A 22287-nucleotide genomic window follows, 5' to 3' on the forward strand; every position below is an offset into this window, starting at 1 on the left:
GAATAGCATCCAGGGATCAGAATGCAGCTCCTGTAAAAGTGTCACCCCCTCCTAACCCTGAACCATCTCTCCAGACCCTGGATTATGTCTATGGGTAGAGACAATAGCTTCTTTAACTTTTGAGATCTACCACCTGGTGTTCTTTCCTCTAGTCAGGAGGATGTACCTGTCCTTTAAAGATCTTAAATAAAATTCCGGTTAATTCCAACCGAATCCCCTTGAAGTATTAAAAGGGGCAAAAGCTGATTGTGGAGGGGGAGGGATTCATCTTCAGTTGTCTCTAGGCCTGCCAATGCCTGTTTGGCTACCTGGCCTCAGAAATCACCTGGTATTCCTTTACCGTCATTTGTCAGATAAGACAGACACATGTCCATTAAAATCCAAGGAAGGAAAACATGGATGCCATCTTGAAATGGGAACAGTGCTAAAAATTTGTGGTCCTTAGTGCAAACAGACATGAGGCCATTTAGGATCAAATCATAGCGAGGACTATTCATGCTGTACAAAAGCTTTCTCTTACTGTTCTGTGACCCAATTTGAATCTTTGTCATGTAGCGGTTTGAAAAAATATATATGAAGTAATTATTGGCTTACTAATTCTTCTCTCAAGATGCTGAAGTTGTTACATGGTCAGGAGTTACACGGGAACCACACAAATTGAGAAATCATTCACAGGTCTGACTCAGCGGCCTGGACAAAGGTCAAATCAATTTTTCAACAAGCGATGTTGAAAGCATAAATGGCTAAATTATTGACGGCTAAGTGCTCCAATCCTGCTAATGGTAAAATAGTCTGTTAACAGGTTTCTCTGACACAGAGAAGCAGACAGACTCACTGTATTCAAAATTCACATATCCGTTCCTGTGGTAAATTATCATTTTTGCTTCACGCATACACATAGGTGTGCATACTGAAAGGTGCAGGCGCATACACACAAGGAGGGAGGATGGAGGATGACAGTGACAGAGACAAAGAATATATATACATGCCTGCTGTATATTTAGTGATAGGCTCATTGCATTATTCAAATAAATATTTATATTATGAGGAACTTTTACTCATGCCACTTATGAGACAAACTTCACTTTATGCATAATGAGAAAGAATATGGAAGACATAATAAACAGACCCAGTGAGTTTTACAAAGCGCATATAGAACTGGGAGGGAAGATGATATGAGAATATAGGAAGCATGGGAGGAGAGGGAGTATGGGAGTGATTGAATAGAATCAATTATATGCAGATAAGAATATGGAAACATTATATGCATACAAGAAATTCAAACAATAGAAAAATATTACCATAGTGATTGAAACATATTATATAGTAGGGCCAACTAAATACCTTTTGATGGTCTCTGGAAACTTTCTATCTTACAAAACAGAAATTCTATATGTCTCATAAAGTTTTCCCTGCCCCGTCTTCTTATAACATATCAGGCAACAACATTCCACTTTGTAATATTTTTAATTCTCAAATATCTCATGTAAATGTAATTGTGCGGTTTGATGAACAGCATGGCTTTTTATTATTACAATGCTCCCTTCCAAAATTGTAGACATGTACCTATGCGTAATACCCATTCTTGTCCCACCGTCTTTAACCTCCCTGCTAAGCCTGTTCATTCTCTTCTCACCCATGACCACACTGAGTTTAACCACAGCCATTGGAGTTGGATATCTCAGCAGAAGTGACGCAATCAACGACAATCAGATACCCACTTCAAGAATTCTTTAAACCAATAATTGTACAGGGAGAGGGAGGGGCACAAGCTTCTGTCCCTTCTATGGCTTATTACTGGACAGGTCCAGTTTTGCGTGGGCCCAATACAGGAATGGTTCTTGAGGGTCCATGATTGCAGTGATATTTGGGATTTGGAACTGGCTTACTCACTTGTAATGTTCTTCTTTAAAATCATTAATGAACAATTAAAGTAACAAAAATTCAAATCCATCTTTTTATTACTTCCACATTATGTAGAAATACATGATTTTTTATTTAAAAATGTTTTTCATATGATATATTGAATGATGTGTTGTTTTCCCTTCCCCAACTCTTCTCAGACTGTTTCCAAGTTGATACCCATACAATTTATGTTCTTACTGTCAAGAAAAACAAAAACGAAGAACAAAATATTAAAATTAAAACAAGGTTTCATAAGACAAAAAAACCCCTCCTAAACAAAACAAAAATAACACACACACCAAAACAAAACAAAGGAAGACAAAGCAATAGGGAGTTTATTTTGTGTTGGCAACCGCTGCTGTGGATGGAGCCTGTCCTGGAATGTGGTTGATATACCTGTGATCCTCTCTTTGCTGAAAAATGATTTTCCCTTTCCCAGCAGGTATCACTTGCAAATAGCTTATTGGCTAATAGTGGGAGTTTGTGCCCTCTGTCTTAGGGTTTTATTGCTGTGAAAAGACACCATGATAAAGGCAACCTTATAAAAGACAAGAGTTAATTGGGGCTGACATAGTTTTGGAGGTTTAGTCTGTTATTATCATGGTGGGAAGCATGGCATCATGCTAGCAGACACGGTATTGAAAGACCCAAGAGTCCTATATCTTGATCTAAGTGTGGGAGGAGGACCTCTTCCACCCTGGGTAGAACTTCATCATAGGACCTCAAAGCCCATCTCTACAGTGACGTACTTCCTTTAACAATGCCATACCTACTCCAACAAGTACACACCTCCTAATTGTGCCAGTTCTTGTGGGCCAAACATATTCAAACCACCACACTCTCTTTCCTTTTTATTGCTGGGATGCTGTCTGCCTTGTATTTGAGTTTGCCTTATGCATGCTACCACAACCTCTGTGAATTCACATAGATATCGATCCTGTTGTGTTGGAAAGGCACTATTTTCTTGGACTCATCCATCTCTTCTAGCTCTTCAAATCTTTCTGCTCTCTTTCCCACACATCCCTGAGCCTTGTAGGGAGGGCGTTGATGAAGACATCCCATCTAGAACTGGGTGCTCCAAAGTCTTCACTCTCTCCACACTGTCCAGTCGTGGACCTCTGTGTTAATTCTCATCTACTACAAGAAGAAGCTTCTCTGCTGAGGGCTGGACAATGCTCTGATCTGTGGCTATAATAGTGTAAAAAGGGGAGGATATGGACCTGGTAAGGTACTGTGATGAAGAATGGGATTTCTCAAGCAAGAAGAAATGTATCATTATATTGTGAAAAGATAAAAGAGAAACTGGAATAGGAGTATTAAAGAGGATGAAGGATGAGAAAAAGAAGGATGGTAAAAGAGGGAGTATGAGGTGAGACAGCTAACACTAAAGGGCTTTTGAAAAAGCATATGGAAACCTACTACTGTAGAAGCTTCATATATATATATCTATTATATGTGAATTTAAAATGAAGTTACATTATTCTTAAGATTCATGTATCTTGTCATATATGATATGATAATTTTGGGCCAAATTATTCATATATGTATGCATGTATATATACATAGATGTATTTATATATACATATATATGTATGTACATATATATGCAAACATGTATAATTCCTTTATTATTCATGTGTTATTGGTTCTTCACATTTTTAGTGTTATGTAGTTACATTTCCTGTTTTCTTTTAAAGTCATAAAACATAATGTCTTGATACATTGTACTTATAAATGCATACATGATTTGTATTTGTGCATATAGCTGTAGCTTCTTTAACCACTCGTTTTCCCCATGACTTGGTTATGAATAACGGTTCCATGAACAGTGAGCTTACTTGTCTCTGGGAGGTACTAATCTCATTTTCTTCAGCTATGTACTCTCCTAAAGGCTGGGCATATTGGAGATTTATCTTTTATTTGTTCAGAACTTGTCACACTGAACTCTGCATTTGGTAACAATCAACTCAAAGCTGTAAATTGTAACTTTCTGGCTTTTACTGACAACTAGTGATATTGAGCATTGTTACACATACCTGGTGCTTTTGTATGTCTTCTGTTGATAAATACCTTCCATGCCCCAGGATTTTAACCCTTCTTCTGCCTGAGGACATTTGTTGAGCCCTTGTATTATACTTTCAGCTGTACAATTTCTGCTCACCTCTTTTTTTGTTATAATTTCTCTTTGTTAATGCTGTATTTGGTTATGTATAGATTTTTTTAACCCATTTGGTTGTATCTTTGTTTTCTCATGGTGTGTTAAGCCTCTTTAGAGTATTTATTCTGAATGATTTGCAATGTAATTAATCTGGTGAACCAAAGTGGCCTCATAAAGAAACAAAAAGGCCGCACCTGAGCTTTAAGTTCCAAGGCCAAATGACTGAATTTGATGATTATGGAGAACCATAGTTTTACAGAACTGAGACCAACTACCTTGGGCTAGTTTTAGCTGCTTCAAATGCTATCCTTTGCTCACTCCTCCTCTGACCTAATCTTCCTATTGTACTCTTATTGGATCACTATTTTACTCACACCTGAGAGCTAGGAATGGAATCTGAAAAATCTACAGCAGTTTTCTGGCTTCACTGCAACCTGCTACCTGCCTTGATTTATGACTTCCTTTGTCTTATAACCAAAAAAATCTCCTGTAACCACTCCACATTAGAATATGCCATTGGGAGCAGGCTGAATGCCTGTTACACGACCATGACTATTCACATTTAGCTTAAGATTAAACTGCTTCATATCCTTATTGAAATGACGAGTTAAATGTTTGGTCAACAATTAACAAATTTTCATTTATCAATGGCTTACCTGGGTTCATTTGTTTTTTATAGTGGGCCATTTTTCTTCGTTGCATGTATGCATGTCTTACAAGTTTTGGTATAAAGTTTGAATTTGAAAAATAAGGCATCTATTTCTTCCAGTAACTTCCTCCAGCTAACCTCATTTGAAGTCTGGAAACATCACAAACCATTTGTGTGGATGTTTTTGTGCATACAGTTTTCTATTTTGTGGTTTCTCAATTTCTTTGTAGGAACTCGAGACATCTTGCTCTATTTGGTATCTCCTTAGGGTCCTACAACTTCTCTGAGGCTGGTTGTTCTGGGACCTGCGGGCATCTAAAATATGCCACTTCCCATTGGTATTCCGAGTCAGGTGAGACAGAAACCAGTCCTTCAGGCTGCATTCTGAAAAGCCACAACATTCAATATAAGTTTCAGTTTCTGCCCTCCTGGGGAAGAATGTACTAAGTACACTCATTTCACTGAGTCTGACCTGGAGGAAGAAATGGTGAGGTACAAGTGGAACAGCATCCTTTTATGTCCACCTTCCTTTCCTTTTAGCATTGGAGTTCTTTCCTGCTCACAGCTTACTGGGCTACTGCATGCTCCAGCTAGCATCCAGCTCTCATGACAGTGTGACTATGTGTTGGCAGATTTGTATTTCTGTGGAGAAATGAGCCCTGGGAATCTCTCCCCTGTGCTGTCATTTATGTTCGATTTTACTTTTTTCCTCATAAAAAAGCAATTTTCAATGCATACATTTATGATCTATTTTTTATCCTCTCCTGCTGATTTTCAATGGAGTTTTTATAAGTTCCCATAAATGCACTAGCATTTTCAGGACCATTAATTCCAGTCATTTTATTCATTGGTCTCTTCTTCAAGCAACATCACACTTTTCATTTGAAGCAGAATACTGAGTGATGACATCTGCTCAAGTTCACTCTCTCAGCTTACAGCCTACACATCATTATCATTGCCTTGCATTACATACATGAGTATGGTATGTATGCCTGCGTGCATGGATCCATGAATGCATGTGTGTGTGCATGGGTGCATGTGTGTATGTATGTGTGTATTTGGGGAGGAGGTTGCAAGAATGAGGAGCATATATAAAGGGACAGGGAGATGAGTGGAATTGGAGTACACGATGTGAAATTCATAAAGAATCAATAGAAAGTTAAAGAAAAAAATCCCTGAAAACATATATACAAGAAAAGTTAAACAGACTTTTGTCTGTTAGGTTGTACTTGGGAACGTGTGTGTGTGTGTGTGTGTGTGTGTGTGTGTGTGTGTGTGTGTGTGTGTGTGCACGCATGTGTGCATGTATCAACGATTAGTGAAAAAGAAGGCTATGAATTTGGGAGAAAGAAAAGAGTTGGTTTGTAGACAGGAAAGGATTATGTAATAATAAATTTAATCTCAAAAAGTAAGCAAAGTCATAAAAAAACTGACAGAATGATAATAAAATAATTCAATGTCTCAATGCATTCAGGTTTCAAAACATCCTTTAAAAGCATGGCAGAAATTTGATTCCTTTGAGCAGGTTTTATATAGTCATAACTTTCCCCATTTTACCACTGCTCATGGCATGAAATTTCTGTACTTGCAGCATTCTGAGTAGCAACTAGGAAGGTTTAGGGCAAGCTATACTGTCCCATAAGCCTTTGCTCTCAGATTAAAATATTTGTCTTTAAAGATAAGAAGCTCCACAAATTGAGGACAGTTTATTTTGTCTCCTTTCTTGATGAGTTCCTTCCTTTCCCCAAGTGCTAATGGATAGTCTGTGTACCTTGTTTCCTCAATTTCTTCCTAAAATATCTGACTATGTGTTAGTTAGTTGAATTGTATAATCTAATGCCATACATAATAGTCCTCAGCAAGAACATAAAGGCAGGAAATTTATAGGGTTAACTTTGTTCTTAATGGAGTATAAGAATAGCAAACTGTTCCCTTTGTGCAAAAAGAAATACCATATGGTATATGGTAAGTCAAAATGCAAAAAAATGTACATACATACATACATACAGACAGACAAACAGACAGAGACAAAGAGACAGACAAGAACAGAGACAGAGATAGAAAGAGAAATGTATTTTTTTAAAAAATTCAAAATTAATTTAAGAATATAATTTATGTTACACATTATATACATTCAAAAGCTATGTATGTGAGTATATATGGATATACATGTATTAAATATATATCATTTTATAGTCTTTCAATTTGGTTTTAAAACTACTTTTGGAACTCTCTTAAAATAGCCTGATAGAAAAACACCATATCTTACCTAAAGTCTCTGACCTAAATGCCCCTCTCCCCTCTCTACGTTTCTGAGAGTGAGTGGTGGCATCATCCTCACTTGGCAGTGAACAAAAGAGAATGACTTGGGTGTTATCACTCTCTACTCTATAACTTTAAAGTAGAGAGTGTTATCACTCTCTACTCTTAGCCTCTTTCCTGCTAAGAGTCATTCCTGTATCTATTGCAAGTCAGAGTCATGCAACAATAAGAAACAGAAAAACAAAGGGAAACAAACCTAATATTAGTTCCTAAAAGATTCCAGACATTGTATTAGGCATGATTCTATATAGTCTTGGTTACTTAATCCTCATAAAAACCCAAGACATCATTCTTATGAGGAAAGCAATAGTTGAAGTTTCATGCCAATATGTTTACTGTAGCTGTAGAAAGTGACCGAGTTAAGATTGAATACAGGACCATGACACTGAAGGAAGTCATCACTCATGGGGTACACTGCATTGTTCATTTTAATGGACTGCTTTGTATAATTGCCATACAAAACTGTGTAGTAAACAACCCAACTAGCTTAAAGGATATCTACTGAGAAAATTAATCCCACAAACACTTTGTGCCAAAAGAAATCTTATTGGAGAATGGATACATTGCCCATATTTGTAAATAATGCAGTGGGGGATTCAGGGGTATCGTTTTACATTCTTACCAATGATTAATTAATTCATTTCTGACTTTGGAAGTATTATATAAAAGCCTGTGAGAAAGACTATACTAAGCTAGTTGTTTCCAAGGTAGTCTAATAAAATGCTGACACCTTAGGCAAGTGTAGCAGGAGCTCAGAGGAAACCACTAACATAGCTTTAGCTCCCCCCGAAGAACGGTGAAATGTGGATTAATCATTGGAACAACTGTGGGTGAACTGGTTTATGTAATTTCCTGGATTCGAAAGGAATTAGTGGAATCAGAGGAGATTCGAGAGGAGTTGGCATGAGGTGAAATTTGTTTCTCGGAATAAAGTTAAGAGCAGCTTAACTACATATGATAAATAAATCACAGCGTGAATATTTGATGAAGGGGATGAAGTTCTGTGACGTCTTAATCATTGAGACTTAAATTCTTTAGCAAATTCCCCACAACATTTAGTAACAAACGTTTCCAAAAATAAGAGTATGCCTGAGAAGTCTGAGCTGTCATCGTACAAATGAGTTCCAACCATTGTAACCGTGAACTTCTGCTTCAGCAACTGACTCATCATACAGAGCAGTTTCAGGTTCTGCTCAAAGGCATCATGTGGGGAAACAGCTATATGATTTTTTTTACAACTCTACTGTATGGTAGCTAGAGTACATATGCTTAAGAAGTACATAAGAAAGCCTTGAAACATTTTTTACTTATTAATTATTCCAAGACCTCAAGTAGGGAGCAACACAGTGTTGGAAGAGATCAGAATGCTACACAATTTTTAAAAATCAATAAAGCATTAGAAAAATAAGTCAGAAAATTCATATCATTTTGTTAATAACTAAATATTCTTCTGTTTGTTTCTTTACTGCTTTTGTTTTTCTGAGATAACTGGTCTCGTTTGTATCAATTTCTTATTTGAAATGAAAATGGAAAATAGCAGATGACCAAAGCTTTACCATATCTCTGCTTACTCCATTGCTACATGTAAGTTAGTCACAAAGAAAATAGAAGATAGAAAATACTTACTTTTGTTATCTTCCACTGCTTTTGAGCTAGATAATCTGTCCAAGAAATACCATAGGTTAGTTCGCATAATTTTTTCTCATTTTTTTGTTAGGCTTTTCTGAATTTCATACATAACATTCTGATCATATTCTCCTGCTCCCCCAACTGCTCCAAGATCTACCCCTTTCCTTACCCTCTAACTTTCTTTGTTTTTTTTTTCAGTTTTAGGATTTTTAAATACTATCAACACCAAATTGTGCTCCCCAATCACTGCCGGAGCTGTGCCTTTGCACTGGAGTTTGGTTGACCTATAGAGAATTCTCTCTTAAAGTAAATTGACTTCCTGTCTCCTAGCAGCTGTTAGCTACCAAAACCCTCAAGTTCATGTCTTCAGTTCATGCTTGGATTTTGTTTTGATTTGAACTTGCACAGATCTTGTGCATCCTGTCAGAACCACTGTGAGTTCATATGTACAGCTTCCCTACTGTGTCCAGAGGTCAGTTTCCTTTCAGTCAGTGCATTTTAGTTTAAACAGGACAGTTTCTTTTTATACCACCTCTGGTTCTTACACTCTTTCCATCCTCTTTCTGAAATGATCTCACAGCTTTGAGGAGATGGGATATGATATTGATGCCAAATTTAGGGATAACCATTCCAATGTTATTTAGTCTCTGCACCTTAATGAGTCGTGGCACTCTGTGTTGGTCAGCATCTATGACAAATAGAAGCTTCCATGATCCTTAGAAATAAGTTCATCTCTGGATATACTGCTAAGTGATTAAGAGTCTTTTCACCAGTGTAATAATTTAGAATAACAAGAGAAGCCTCCATCTACACTATAACCATTCTAGTCAGAGATTCATAGTTCCATATTGGTGCCAAGTATAGATTTCATCCTGTAGAGTCAAAGTTAAACACGATGAGAAAGTGGTTGATTTGTTCTATAATGCTCATGCCACTGTTTCACTCGTAGGCTTGTCTCACCAGGCCAGGTGGCAGTTTACAGCTGATAAATTTTCTCCTCTCTTCGCATGCATGATACCTTTCAACATCATGAAATCTATCCTTGGGGATGAAATTTCCAGACACATATCAACTATCCCAGAGCCAGAAAGACAAATATCCTGTTTTCTGTCATTTGCAGATGGTAGCTTTGAATCTTCAGGTACCTGTGCTGTGTTTGGAATCCCCACAGACATAAATAATGACTACCAGATCATGGAAGGAGGCTTGTTTGACCTATTCATAATGCTACTTTCAAGAATAAAAGCTGATAAGTAGTTATCCATGTTACTTTATTGAGTTTATTTCCGCCTTGTTAAGTTGTTTACCATAGAAATAGAAGAAAAAAATGGATGAGCCATTTTAAATATGCTTGTACCCATTATCATAGAAAGATGAGTGGAGATGTTCTAATGTGGTGAACAGATAGAATGCCATGGATCATTATTTTAAAAGACTTTTTTTTTTACTCAGGAAATGCTGGTCTATTTTTTTTTTTTGGCTATCTACAAAAGTATAATCATGAGTCCTATTTTACAAAATATGACCAGGAAGAGAGCTGCATACATTAACAGGATGACATTTTCACAAATTGTTAATGTTTTAAAAGACATTTTTAAAAAGCCTCTGAATCAGCAGAAAATAAAATACTCAATTCATCAGTTAAAATCTCTAGAACAAAAAGAAGCAAATATACCCAAGAGGAGTAGAAGGCAGGAAATAATCAAACTCAGGACTGAAATCAACCAAGTAGAAACAAAAAGGACAAAAAGAAATCAACAAAACCAGGAGCTCGTTCTTTGAGAAAATCAATAAGATAGATAACCCTTAGCCGAACTAACCAGAGGTCACAGAGAGTGTATCCAAATTAACAAAATCAGAAATGAAAAGGGAGACAAAAAAACCAGAATCTGAGGAAATTCAAAATAAATCATCAGCTCCTACTGCAAAAGCCTATATTAAACAAAACTAGAAAATCTGGATAAAATGGACAATTTTCTAGACAAATACCAGGTACCAAAGTTAAATCAGGATAAGATATACCAGCTAACAGTCCCACATCTTCTAAAGAAATAGAAGTTATTAGCTAACATGGAACTAAATGGAGAGACAATTGAAGCAATCAAACTAAAATCAGGGACTAGACAAGGCTGTCCACTCTCTCCCTACTTATTCAATACAATATTCAAAGTCCTAGCTAGAGCAATCAGACAATGAAAGGAGGTCAAAGGGATACAAATTGGAAGGGAAGAAATCAAAATATCACTATTTGCAGATGATATGATAGTGTACTTAAGTGATCCCAAAAGTTCCACCAGACAGCTACTTAACCTGATAAACAACTTCAGCAAAGTGTCGGGGTATAAAATTAACTCAAACAAATCTGTAGCCCTCCTCTACTCAAAGGATAAACAGGCTGAGACTGAAATTAGGGAAATGACACCCTTCATAATAGTCCCAAATAATATAAAATATCTTGGTGTGACTTTAACCAAGCAAGTGAAAGATCTGTATGACAAGAACCTCAAGTCTCTGGAGAAAGAAATTGAGGAAGATCTCAGAAGATGGAAAGATCTTCCATGCTCTTGGATTGACAGGATTGGTACAGTAAAGACGGCCATTTTGCCAAAGCAATCTACAGATTCAATGCAATTCCCATCAAAATTCCTACTCAATTCTTTATAGAGATAGAAAGAGCAACTTGCAAATTCATTTGGACTAACAAAAAACCCAGGGTAGCTAAAACTATACTCAACAATAAAAGAACTTCTGGGAGAATCACTATCCCTGACTTCAAGCAGTATTACAGAGGAATAGTCATAAAATCTGTATGGTATTGGTACATAGACAGGCAGATAGATCAATGGAACAGAATTGAAGACCCAGAAATGAACTCACATACCTATGGTTATTTGATCTTTGACAAAGGAGCTAAAATCATCCAGTGGAAGAAAGATAGCAATTTTAACAAATGGTGCTGTTTCAACTGGAGGTCAACATGTAGAAGAATGCAAATCGATCCATTCTTATCACCATGTGCAAAGCTTAAGTCTAAGTGAATCCAGGACCTCCACATCAATAACCAGATACACTCAGACTAATAGGACAAAAGGTGGGGAAGACTCTTGAACACATGGGCACTGGGGAAAATTTCCTGAACAAAAGGCCAATTGCTTATGCTCTAAGATCAACAATCGACAAATGGGACCTCATAAAACTGCAAAGCTTCTGTAAGGCAAAAGACACTGTCATTAGAACAAAATGGTAATCAACAGATTGGGAAAAGATCTTTACCAATCCTACCCACGCTAATATTCAAAATATACAAAGAATTCAAGAAGTTAGACTCCAGAGAGACAAATAACCCTATTAAAATTGGGGTACAGAACTAAACAAAACATTCTTAGCTGAGGAATATTGAATGGCCAAAAAGCACTAAAAAATGTTCAACATCCTTAGTCATCAGGGAAATTCAAATCAAAACAGCCCTGAGATTGCACCTCCACCACTCAGAATTGCTCAGATAAAAAACTCAGGTGACAGCAGATGCTGGCAAGGATGTGGAGAAAGAGGAACACTCCTCCATTGTTGGTGGGATTGCAGACTGGTACAACCACTCTGGAAATCAGTCTGGAGGTTCCTCAAAAAATTGGACATTCCACTACCTGAGGTCTCAGCTATACCTGTCCTGGGCATATACCCAAAAGATGCTCCAACAACAACAAACACACATGCTCCACTATGTTCATAGCAGTCTTATTTATAATAGCTAGAAACTGGAAAGAACCCAGATGCCCTTCAACAGAGTAATGGATTCAAAAATGTGGTACATCTACACAATGGAGTACTATTTAGCTATCAAAAACAATGACTTCTTGAAATTCATAAGCAAATGGATGGAACTAGAAAATATCATCCTGAGTGAAGTAACCCAATCACAGAAAAACACACTTCATATGTACTCATTGATAAGTGGATATTAGCCCAAAAGCTGGAACTACCCAATATGCAATCCACAGACCACAGGAAGTTCAAGAAGGATGAGCAACATGTGGATGCTCCCACTCCTTCTCAAAAGGGGAAAAATATCCATAGGAGGGGATAAGGAAGCAAAGCTTCAGGCAGAGACTGAAAAAAATGATCATTCAGAGCCTGACCCACATGTGACCCATATATATATATTATATATATAATATATATATATATATATATATATTATATCCACCAAGACTAGATAAGATTGATGAAGCTAAAAAATGCATGCTGAAAGGGACCAGATATAGATCTCTCCTGAGAGACACATCCAGAGCATGTCCAATACAGAGGCCAATGCTAGCAGCAAACCACTGAACTGAGAACCGAACCCCCTTGGGGGGAATTACAGGAAGGATTGAAAGAGTTTAAGGAGCTTGCAACCCCATAAGAACAACAATGCCAATCAACCAGAGCTTCCAGGAACTAAACGACTCCCGAAAGACTATACATGGACTGGCCCAGGGTTCCAATTGCATATGTAGCATAGAATAGCCTTGTTAGGGCACCAGTGGAAGGGGAAGCCCTTGGTCCTGACAAGGTTGTACCCCCAGTGCAGGGAAATATGGTGGGGGCAGTAAGGAGGATGGATGGGGGTAAATACCTGTTTGGGGGAGGGGGAAGGAATGGGAGTTTATGGACAGGAAACCGGGAAAAGAGAATAACATTTGAAATGTAAGTAAAGCAATATATGCAATAAAAAAATAAAAGTCTCGCTTCCTGGTTGCTGCCGCTGCAGAGAGCCCGTGGGCAGCACCCCACGAGCGAACTTGAGCCCCGGGACCACAGGTAAGACCAACTTTTCTGCTGCAAGAAAGCTGCCTGGTGAGCTTGGGACACAGGGAAGCAGAATTCCTCTAGGACCGGGCACGTTCTGTGTTGACCGGAAGTCCCACACCCGCGGATCCCGGCCCGCAGCAGCTCTCTGCCCCCAGACCCTGTGAGAGAGAGTCCCAACCACCTGGTCAGGTGGGCACTCCTGAGGCTGCAGAGCGGAAGAGACCACCAACACTGCTCACCCCTGCCCACATCCCTGGCCCAAGAGGAAACTGTATAAGGCCTCTGGGCTCCCGTGGGGGAGGGCCCAGGAGCGGCAGGACCCCTGCCTGAGACACCAGCAGAATCTGAAGGAAACAGACCGGATAAACAGTTCTCTGCACCCAAATCCCGTGGGAGGGAGAGCTGAACCATCAGAGAGGCAGACAAGCCTGGGAAACCAGAAGAGACTGCTCTCTGCACACACATCTCGGACGCCAGAGGAAAAAGCCAAAGACCATCTGGAACCCTGGTGCACTGAAGCTCCCGGAAGGGGCGGCACAGGTCTTCCTGGTTGCTGCCGCTGCAGAGAGCCCGTGGGCAGCACCCCATGAGCGAACTTGAGCCCCAGGACCACAGGTAAGACCAACTTTTCTACTGCAAGAAAGCTGCCTGGTGAACTCAAGACACAGGACCACAGGAACAGCTGAAGACCTGTAGAGAGGAAAAACTACACGCCGGAAAGCAGAACACTCTGTCCCCATAACTGACTGAAAGAGAGGAAAACAGGTCTACAGCACTCCTGACACACAGGCTTATAGGTCAGTCTAGCCACTGTCAGAAATAGCAGAACAAAGTAACACTAGAGATAATCTGATGGCGAGAGGCAAGCGCAGGAACCCAAGCAACAGAAACCAAGACTACATGGCACCATCGGAGCCCAATTCTCCCATCAAAACAAACATGGAATATCCAAACACACCAGAAAAGCAAGATCTAGTTTCAAAATCATATTTGATCATGATGCTGGAGGACTTCAAGAAAGACGTGAAGAACTCCCTTAGAGAACAAGTAGAAGCCTACAGAGAGGAATCGCAAAAATGCCTGAAAAATCTCAAAAATCCATGAAAGAATTCCAGGAAAACATAAATAAACAAGTAGAAGCCCATAGAGAGGAGACACAAAAATCCCTGAAAGAATTACAGGAAAACATAAATAAACAAGTAGAAGCCCATAGAGAGGAGACACAAAAATCCCTGAAAGAATTCCAGGAAAACACAATCAAACAGTTGAAGGAATTAAAAATGGAAATAGAAGCAATCAAGAAAGAACACATGGAAACAACCCTGGATATAGAAAACCAAAAGAAGAGACAAGGAGCTGTAGATACAAGCTTCACCAACAGAATACAAGAGATGGAAGAGAGAATCTCAGGAGCAGAAGATTCCATAGAAATCATTGACTCAACTGTCAAAGATAATGTAAAGCGGAAAAAGCTGCTGGTCCAAAACATACAGGAAATCCAGGACTCAATGAGAAGATCAAACCTAAGGATAATAGGTATAGAAGAGAGTGAAGACTCCCAGCTCAAAGGACCAGTAAATATCTTCAACAAAATCATAGAAGAAAACTTCCCTAACCTAAAAAAAGAGATACCCATAAACATACAAGAAGCCTACAGAACTCCAAATAGATTGGGCCAGAAAAGAAACACCTCCCGTCACATAATTGTCAAAACACCAAACGCACAAAATAAAGAAAGAATATTAAAAGCAGTAAGGGAAAAAGGTCAAGTAACATATAAAGGCAGACCTATCAGAATCACACCAGACTTCTCACCAGAAACTATGAAGGCCAGAAGATCCTGGACTGATGTCATACAGACACTAAGAGAACACAAATGCCAGCCCAGGTTACTGTATCCTGCAAAACTCTCAATTAACATTGATGGAGAAACCAAGATATTCCATGACAAAACCAAATTTACACAATATCTTTCTACAAATCCAGCACTACAAAGGATAATAAATGGTAAAGCCCAACATAAGGAGGCAAGCTATACCCTAGAAGAAGCAAGAAACTAATCGTCTTGGCAACAAAACAAAGAGAATGAAAGCACACAAACATAACCTCACATCCAAATATGAATATAACGGGAAGCAATAATCACTATTCCTTAATATATCTGAATATCAATGGCCTCAAGTCCCCAATAAAAAGACATAGATTAACAAACTGGATACGCAACGAGGACCCTGCATTCTGCTGCCTACAGGAAACACACCTCAGAGATAAAGACAGACACTACCTCAGAGTGAAAGGCTGGAAAACAACTTTCCAAGCAAATGGTCAGAAGAAGCAAGCTGGAGTAGCCATTCTAATATCAAATAAAATCAATTTCCAACTAAAAGTCATCAAAAAAGATAAGGAAGGACACTTCATATTCATCAAAGGAAAAATCCACCAAGATGAACTCTCAATCCTAAATATCTATGCCCCAAATACAAGGGCACCTACATACGTAAAAGAAACCTTACTAAAGCTCAAAACACACATTGCACCTCACACAATAATAGTGGGAGATTTCAACACCCCACTGTCATCAATGGACAGATCATGGAAACAGAAATTAAACAGTGATGTCGACAGACTAAGAGAAGTCATGAGCCAAATGGACTTAACGGATATTTATAGAACATTCTATCCTAAAGCAAAAGGATATACCTTCTTCTCAGCTCCTCATGGTACTTTCTCCAAAATTGACCATATAATTGGTCAAAAAACGGGCCTCAACAGGTACTATCAACAGTGCTATCGGACCACCACGGCCTAAAACTGGTCTTCAATAACAATAAGGGAAGAATGCCCACATATACGTGGAAATTGAACAATGCTCTACTCAATGACAACCTGGTCAAGGAAGAAATAAAGAAAGAAATTAAAAACTTTTTAGAATTTAATGAAAATGAAGATACAACATACCCAAACTTATGGGACACAATGAAAGCTGTGCTAAGAGGAAAACTCATAGCGCTGAGTGCCTGCAGAAAGAAACAGAAAAGAGCATATGTCAGCAGCTTGACAGCACACCTAAAAGCTCCAGAACAAAAAGAAGCAAATACACCCAGGAGGAGTAGAAGGCAGGAAATAATCAAACTCAGAGCTGAAATCAACCAAGTAGAAACAAAAAGGACCATAGAAAGAATCAACAGAACCAAAAGTTGGTTCTTTGAGAAAATCAACAAGATAGATAAACCCTTAGCCAGACTAACGAGAGGACACAGAGAGTGCGTCCAAATTAACAAAATCAGAAATGAAAAGGGAGACATAACTACAGATTCAGAGGAAATTCAAAAAATCATCAGATCTTACTATAAAAACCTATATTCAACAAAACTTGAAAATCTTCAGGAAATGGACAATTTCCTAGACAGATACCAGGTATCGAAGTTAAATCAGGAACAGATAAACCAGTTAAACAACCCCATAACTCCTAAGGAAATAGAAGCAGTCATTAAAGGTCTCCCAACCAAAAAGAGCCCAGGTCCAGACGGGTTTAGTGCAGAATTCTATCAAACCTTCATAGAAGACCTCATACCAATATTATCCAAACTATTCCACAAAATTGAAACAGATGGAGCACTACCGAATTCCTTCTAGGAAGCCACAATTACTCTTATACCTAAACCACACAAAGACACAACAAAGAAAGAGAACTTCAGACCAATTTCCCTTATGAATATCGACGCAAAAATACTCAATAAAATTCTGGCAAACCGAATTCAAGAGCACATCAAAACAATCATCCACCATGATCAAGTAGGCTTCATCCCAGGCATGCAGGGATGGTTTAATATACGGAAAACCATCAACGTGATCCATCATATAAACAAACTGAAAGAACAGAACCACATGATCATTTCATTAGACGCTGAGAAAGCATTTGACAAAATTCAACACCCCTTCATGATAAAAGTCCTGGAAAGAATAGGAATTCAAGGCCCATACCTAAACATAGTAAAAGCCATATACAGCAAACCAGTTGGTAACATTAAACTAAATGGAGAGAAACTTGAAGCAATCCCACTAAAATCAGGGACTAGACAAGGCTGCCCACTCTCTCCCTACTTATTCAATATAGTTCTTGAAGTTCTAGCCAGAGCAATCAGACAACAAAAGGAGATCAAGGGGATACAGATCGGAAAAGAAGAAGTCAAAATATCACTATTTGCAGATGACATGATAGTATATTTAAGTGATCCCAAAAGTTCCACCAGAGAACTACTAAAGCTGATAAACAACTTCAGCAAAGTGGCTGGGTATAAAATTAACTCAAATAAATCAGTTGCCTTCCTCTATACAAAAGAGAAACAAGCCGAGAAAGAAATTAGGGAAACGACACCCTTCATAATAGACCCAAATAATATAAAGTACCTCGGTGTGACTTTAACCAAGCAAGTAAAAGATCTGTACAATAAGAACTTCAAGACACTGAGGAAAGAAATTGAAGAAGACCTCAGAAGATGGAAAGATCTCCCATGCTCATGGATTGGCAGGATTAATATAGTAAAAATGGCCATTTTACCAAAAGCAATCTACAGATTCAATGCAATCCCCATCAAAATACCAATCCAATTCTTCAAAGTGTTAGACAGAACAATTTGCAAATTCATCTGGAATAACAAAAAACCCAGGATAGCTAAAGCTATCCTCAACAATAAAAGGACTTCAGGGGGAATCACTATCCCTGAACTCACGCAGTATTACAGAGCAATAGTGATAAAAACTGCATGGTATTGGTACAGAGACAGACAGATAGACCAATGGAATAGAATTGAAGACCCAGAAATGAACCCACACACGTATGGTCACTTGATTTTTGACAAAGGAGCCAAAACCATCCAATGGAAAAAAGATAGCATTTTCAGCAAATGGTGCTGGTTCAACTGGAGGGCAACATGTAGAAGAATGCAGATTGATCCATGCTTATCACCCGGTACAAAGCTTAAGTCCAAGTGGATCAAGGACCTCCACATCAAACCAGACATACTCAAACTAATAGAAGAAAAACCAGGGAAGCATCTGGAACACATGGGCACTGGAAAAATTTTCCTGAACAAAACACCAATGGCTTATGCTCTAAGATCAAGAATCAACAAATGGGATCTCATAAAACTGCAAAGCTTCTGTAAGGCAAAGGACACTGTGGTTAGGACAAAACGGCAACCAACAGATTGGGAAAAGATCTTTAGCAATCCTACAACAGATAGAGGCCTTATATCCAAAATATACAAAGAACTCAAGAAGTTAGACCGCAGGGAAACAAATAACCCTATTAAAAATGGGGTTCAGAGCTAAACAAAGAATTCACAGCTGAGGAATGCCGAATGGCTGAGAAACACCTAAAGAAATGTTCAACATCTTTAGTCATAAGGGAAATGCAAATCAAAACAACCCTGAGATTTCACCTCACACCAGTGAGAATGGCTAAGTTCAAAGACTCAGGTGACAGCAGATGCTGGCGAGGATGTGGAGAAAGAGGAACACTCCTCCATTGTTGGTGGGATTGCAGACTGGTAAAACCATTCTGGAAATCAGTCTGGAGGTTCCTCAGAAAATTGGACATTGAACTGCCTGAGGATCCAGCTATACCTCTCTTGGGCATATACCCAAAAGATGCCTCAACATATAAAAGAGACATGTGCTCCACTATGTTCATCGCAGCCTTATTTATAATAGCCAGAAAATGGAAAGAACCCAGATGCCCTTCAACAGAGGAATGGATACAGAAAATGTGGTACATCTACACAATGGAATATTACTCAGCTATCAAAAACAACGAGTTTATGAAATTCGTAGGCAAATGGTTGGAACTGGAAAATATCATCCTGAGTGAGCTAACCCAATCACAGAAAGACATACATGGTATGCACTCATTGATAAGTGGCTATTAGCCCAAATGCTTGAATTACCCTAGATCCCTAGAACAAACGAAACTCAAGACAGATGATCAAAATGTGAATGCTTCACTCCTTCTTTAAATGAGGAAAAAGAATACCCTTGGCAGGGAAGGGAGAGGCAAAGATTAAAACAGAGACTGAAGGAACACCCATTCAGAGCCTGCCCCACATGTGGCCCATACATATACAGCCACCCAATTAGACAAGATGGATGAAGCAAAGAAGTGCAGACCGACAGGAGCCGGATGTAGATCGCTCCTGAGAGACACAGCCAGAATACAGCAAATACAGAGGCGAATGCCAGCAGCAAACCACTGAACTGAGAATAAGTCCCCCGTTGAAGGAATCAGAGAAAGAACTGGAAGAGCTTGAAGGGGCTCGAGACCCCAAAAGTACAACAATGTCAAGCAACCAGAGCTTCCAGGGACTAAGCTACTACCTAAATACTATACATGGACTGACCCTGGACTCTGACCCCATAGGTAGCAATAAATATCCTAGTAAGAGCACCAGTGGAAGGGGAAGCCCTGGGTCCTGCTAAGTCTGAACCCCCAGTGAACTAGTCTATGGGGGGAGGGCGGCAATGGGGGGAGGGTTCGGAGGGGAACACCCATAAGGAAGGGGAGGGGGGACGGGGATGTTTGCCCGGAAACCGAGAAAGGGAATAACACTTGAAATGTATATAAGAAATACTCAAGTTAATAAAAAAAAATAAAAATAAAAGTCTCACCTAGGACCAGATAGGTTTAGTGTAGAATTCTATCAGACCTTCATAGGAGGCCTCATATCAATATTGTCCAAACTATTCCACAAAATACAAACAGACAGAGCACTACCCAATTCCTTTTATGAAGTCACAATTATGCTTATACCTAAACCACACAAAGATCCAACAAAGAAAGAGAACTTTAGACCAATATCCCTTATGAATATAGACACAAAAATACTCAATAAAATTCTTGCAAACGGAATCCAAGAACACATCAAAATGGTCATTCATCATGATCAAGTAGGCTTCATCCCAGGGATGCAGGGATGTTCAATATATGGAAATCCATCAATGAAATCGACTATGTAAACAAAGTCAAAGAAGAAAACCACATGATCATCATATTAAATGCTGAGAAAGCATTTGACAAAATTTCAACACCCCATCATGTTAAAAGTCTTGAAAAGATCAAGACTTTAAGGCCCTTACCTAGACATAGTAAAAGCAATATACAACAAACCAGTAGCCAATATCAAACTAAATGGAGAGAAACTTGAAACAATCCCACTAGAATCAGGAACTAGACAAGGCTGCACATTCTCTCCCTACTTATTCAACATAGTATTTTAACTCCTAGTCAGAGCAATCAGACAACAAAAAGGTGAAACGGATTCAAATTAGAAAGAAAGAACTCAAATTATCAGTATTTGCAGATGATATGATAGTCTACTTAAGTGACCCCAAAAGTTCCACAAGAGAACTACTAAACCTGATAAACAACTTCAGCAATGTGGCTGGGTATCAAATTAAATCAAACAAATCAGTAGCCTTCCTCTACTCGAAGGATAAACAGACTGAGAAAGAAATTAGGGAAATGACACCCTTCACAATAGTCACAAATAACATAAAATATCTTGGTATGACTCTAATCAAGCAAGTGAATTATCTGTTTAACAAGAACTTCAAGTCTCTGAAGAAAGAAATTGAAGAAGATCTCACAAGATAGAAAGACCTTCCATGCTCATGGATTGGCAGGATTAATATAGTAAAAATGTCCTTCTGCCAAAAGCAATCTACAGATTCATTGCAATCACCATCAAAATTCAAACTCAATTCTTCATAGAATTAGAAAGAACAATTTACAAATTCATTTGGAATAACAAAAAAAAAAAGGATAGAGAAACTATCCTCAATGATAAAAGAATTTCTGCGGGAATCATCATCCCTGATCTCAAGCAGCGTTACAGAGTGATAGTGATAAAAAACAAAAACAAAAACCAACAAACAAACAAACAAAAACCCTGTATGGTATTAGTACAGAAACAGGCAGGTAGAACAGTTTAATCAATCGAATTGAAAACCCGGAAATGAACCCACACACCTATGGTTACTTGATCTTTAACAAAGGAGCTAAAACTATCCACTGGAAAAAAATAGCATTTTCAACAAATGGTACTGGTTCAACTGGAAGTGAGCATGTAGAAGAATGCAAACTGGTCCATTCTTATCACCCTGTACATAGCTTAAGTCCAAGTGGATCAATGACCTCCACATATAACCAGATACACTCAAGTTAATAGAAGAAAATGTGGGGAATAGCCTCGATCACATGGGTACTGGAAAAAATTTCCTGAACAAAACACCAGTGGCTTATGCATTAAGATCAAGAATCAACAAATGGGACCTCATAAAACTGCAAAGCTTCTGTATTGCAAAAGACACTGTCATTAGAACAAAATGGCAACCAACAGATTGGGAAAAGATCTTTCCCAGTCCTACATTCAATAGAGGGCTGATATTCAAAACATAAAAAGAACACAAGAAGTTAGAGTCCACAGAGCCAAATAACCCTATTAAATGTGGTACAGAGGTACACAAAGAATTCTCAGCCGAGGAATATTGAATGACTGAGAAGTACCTAAAGAAACATTCAACATCCTTAGTGATCAGGGAAATGCAAATCAAAAGAACCCTGAGACTCCACCTCACACCAGTCAGAATAGCTAAAATCAAAACCTCAGGGGACATCAGATGCTGGCAAGAAAGTGGAGAAAGGGAAACACTCCTCCATTGTTCATGGGATTGCAAACTCCTACAACCACCCTGAAGATCAGTCTGGAGATTCCTCAGAAAATAGGACATTGAACTCCCTGAGGACTCAGCTGTACGTCTCCTGGGCATATACCCA

The 22287-nt window shown here is 38.7% G+C and overlaps 1 long non-coding RNA gene across 1 annotated transcript; it reads right to left on the reverse strand.

The window, feature by feature from the left end:
• Positions 1-1943: 1943 nt before the first annotated feature.
• On the reverse strand, positions 1944-20183 carry LOC120100559 (uncharacterized). Its single transcript, XR_005500391.2, has 3 exons — positions 20121-20183; positions 8661-8695; positions 1944-2102 (listed from the first exon to the last, which is right to left on the reverse strand). It is a non-coding gene; the product is annotated as an uncharacterized LOC120100559 (long non-coding RNA).
• Positions 20184-22287: the final 2104 nt, after the last annotated feature.

Source organism: Rattus norvegicus, chromosome 2 (genome assembly GCF_036323735.1).
Source record: "Rattus norvegicus strain BN/NHsdMcwi chromosome 2, GRCr8, whole genome shotgun sequence".
In the NCBI taxonomy this organism is placed as follows: Eukaryota; Metazoa; Chordata; class Mammalia; order Rodentia; family Muridae; genus Rattus; species Rattus norvegicus.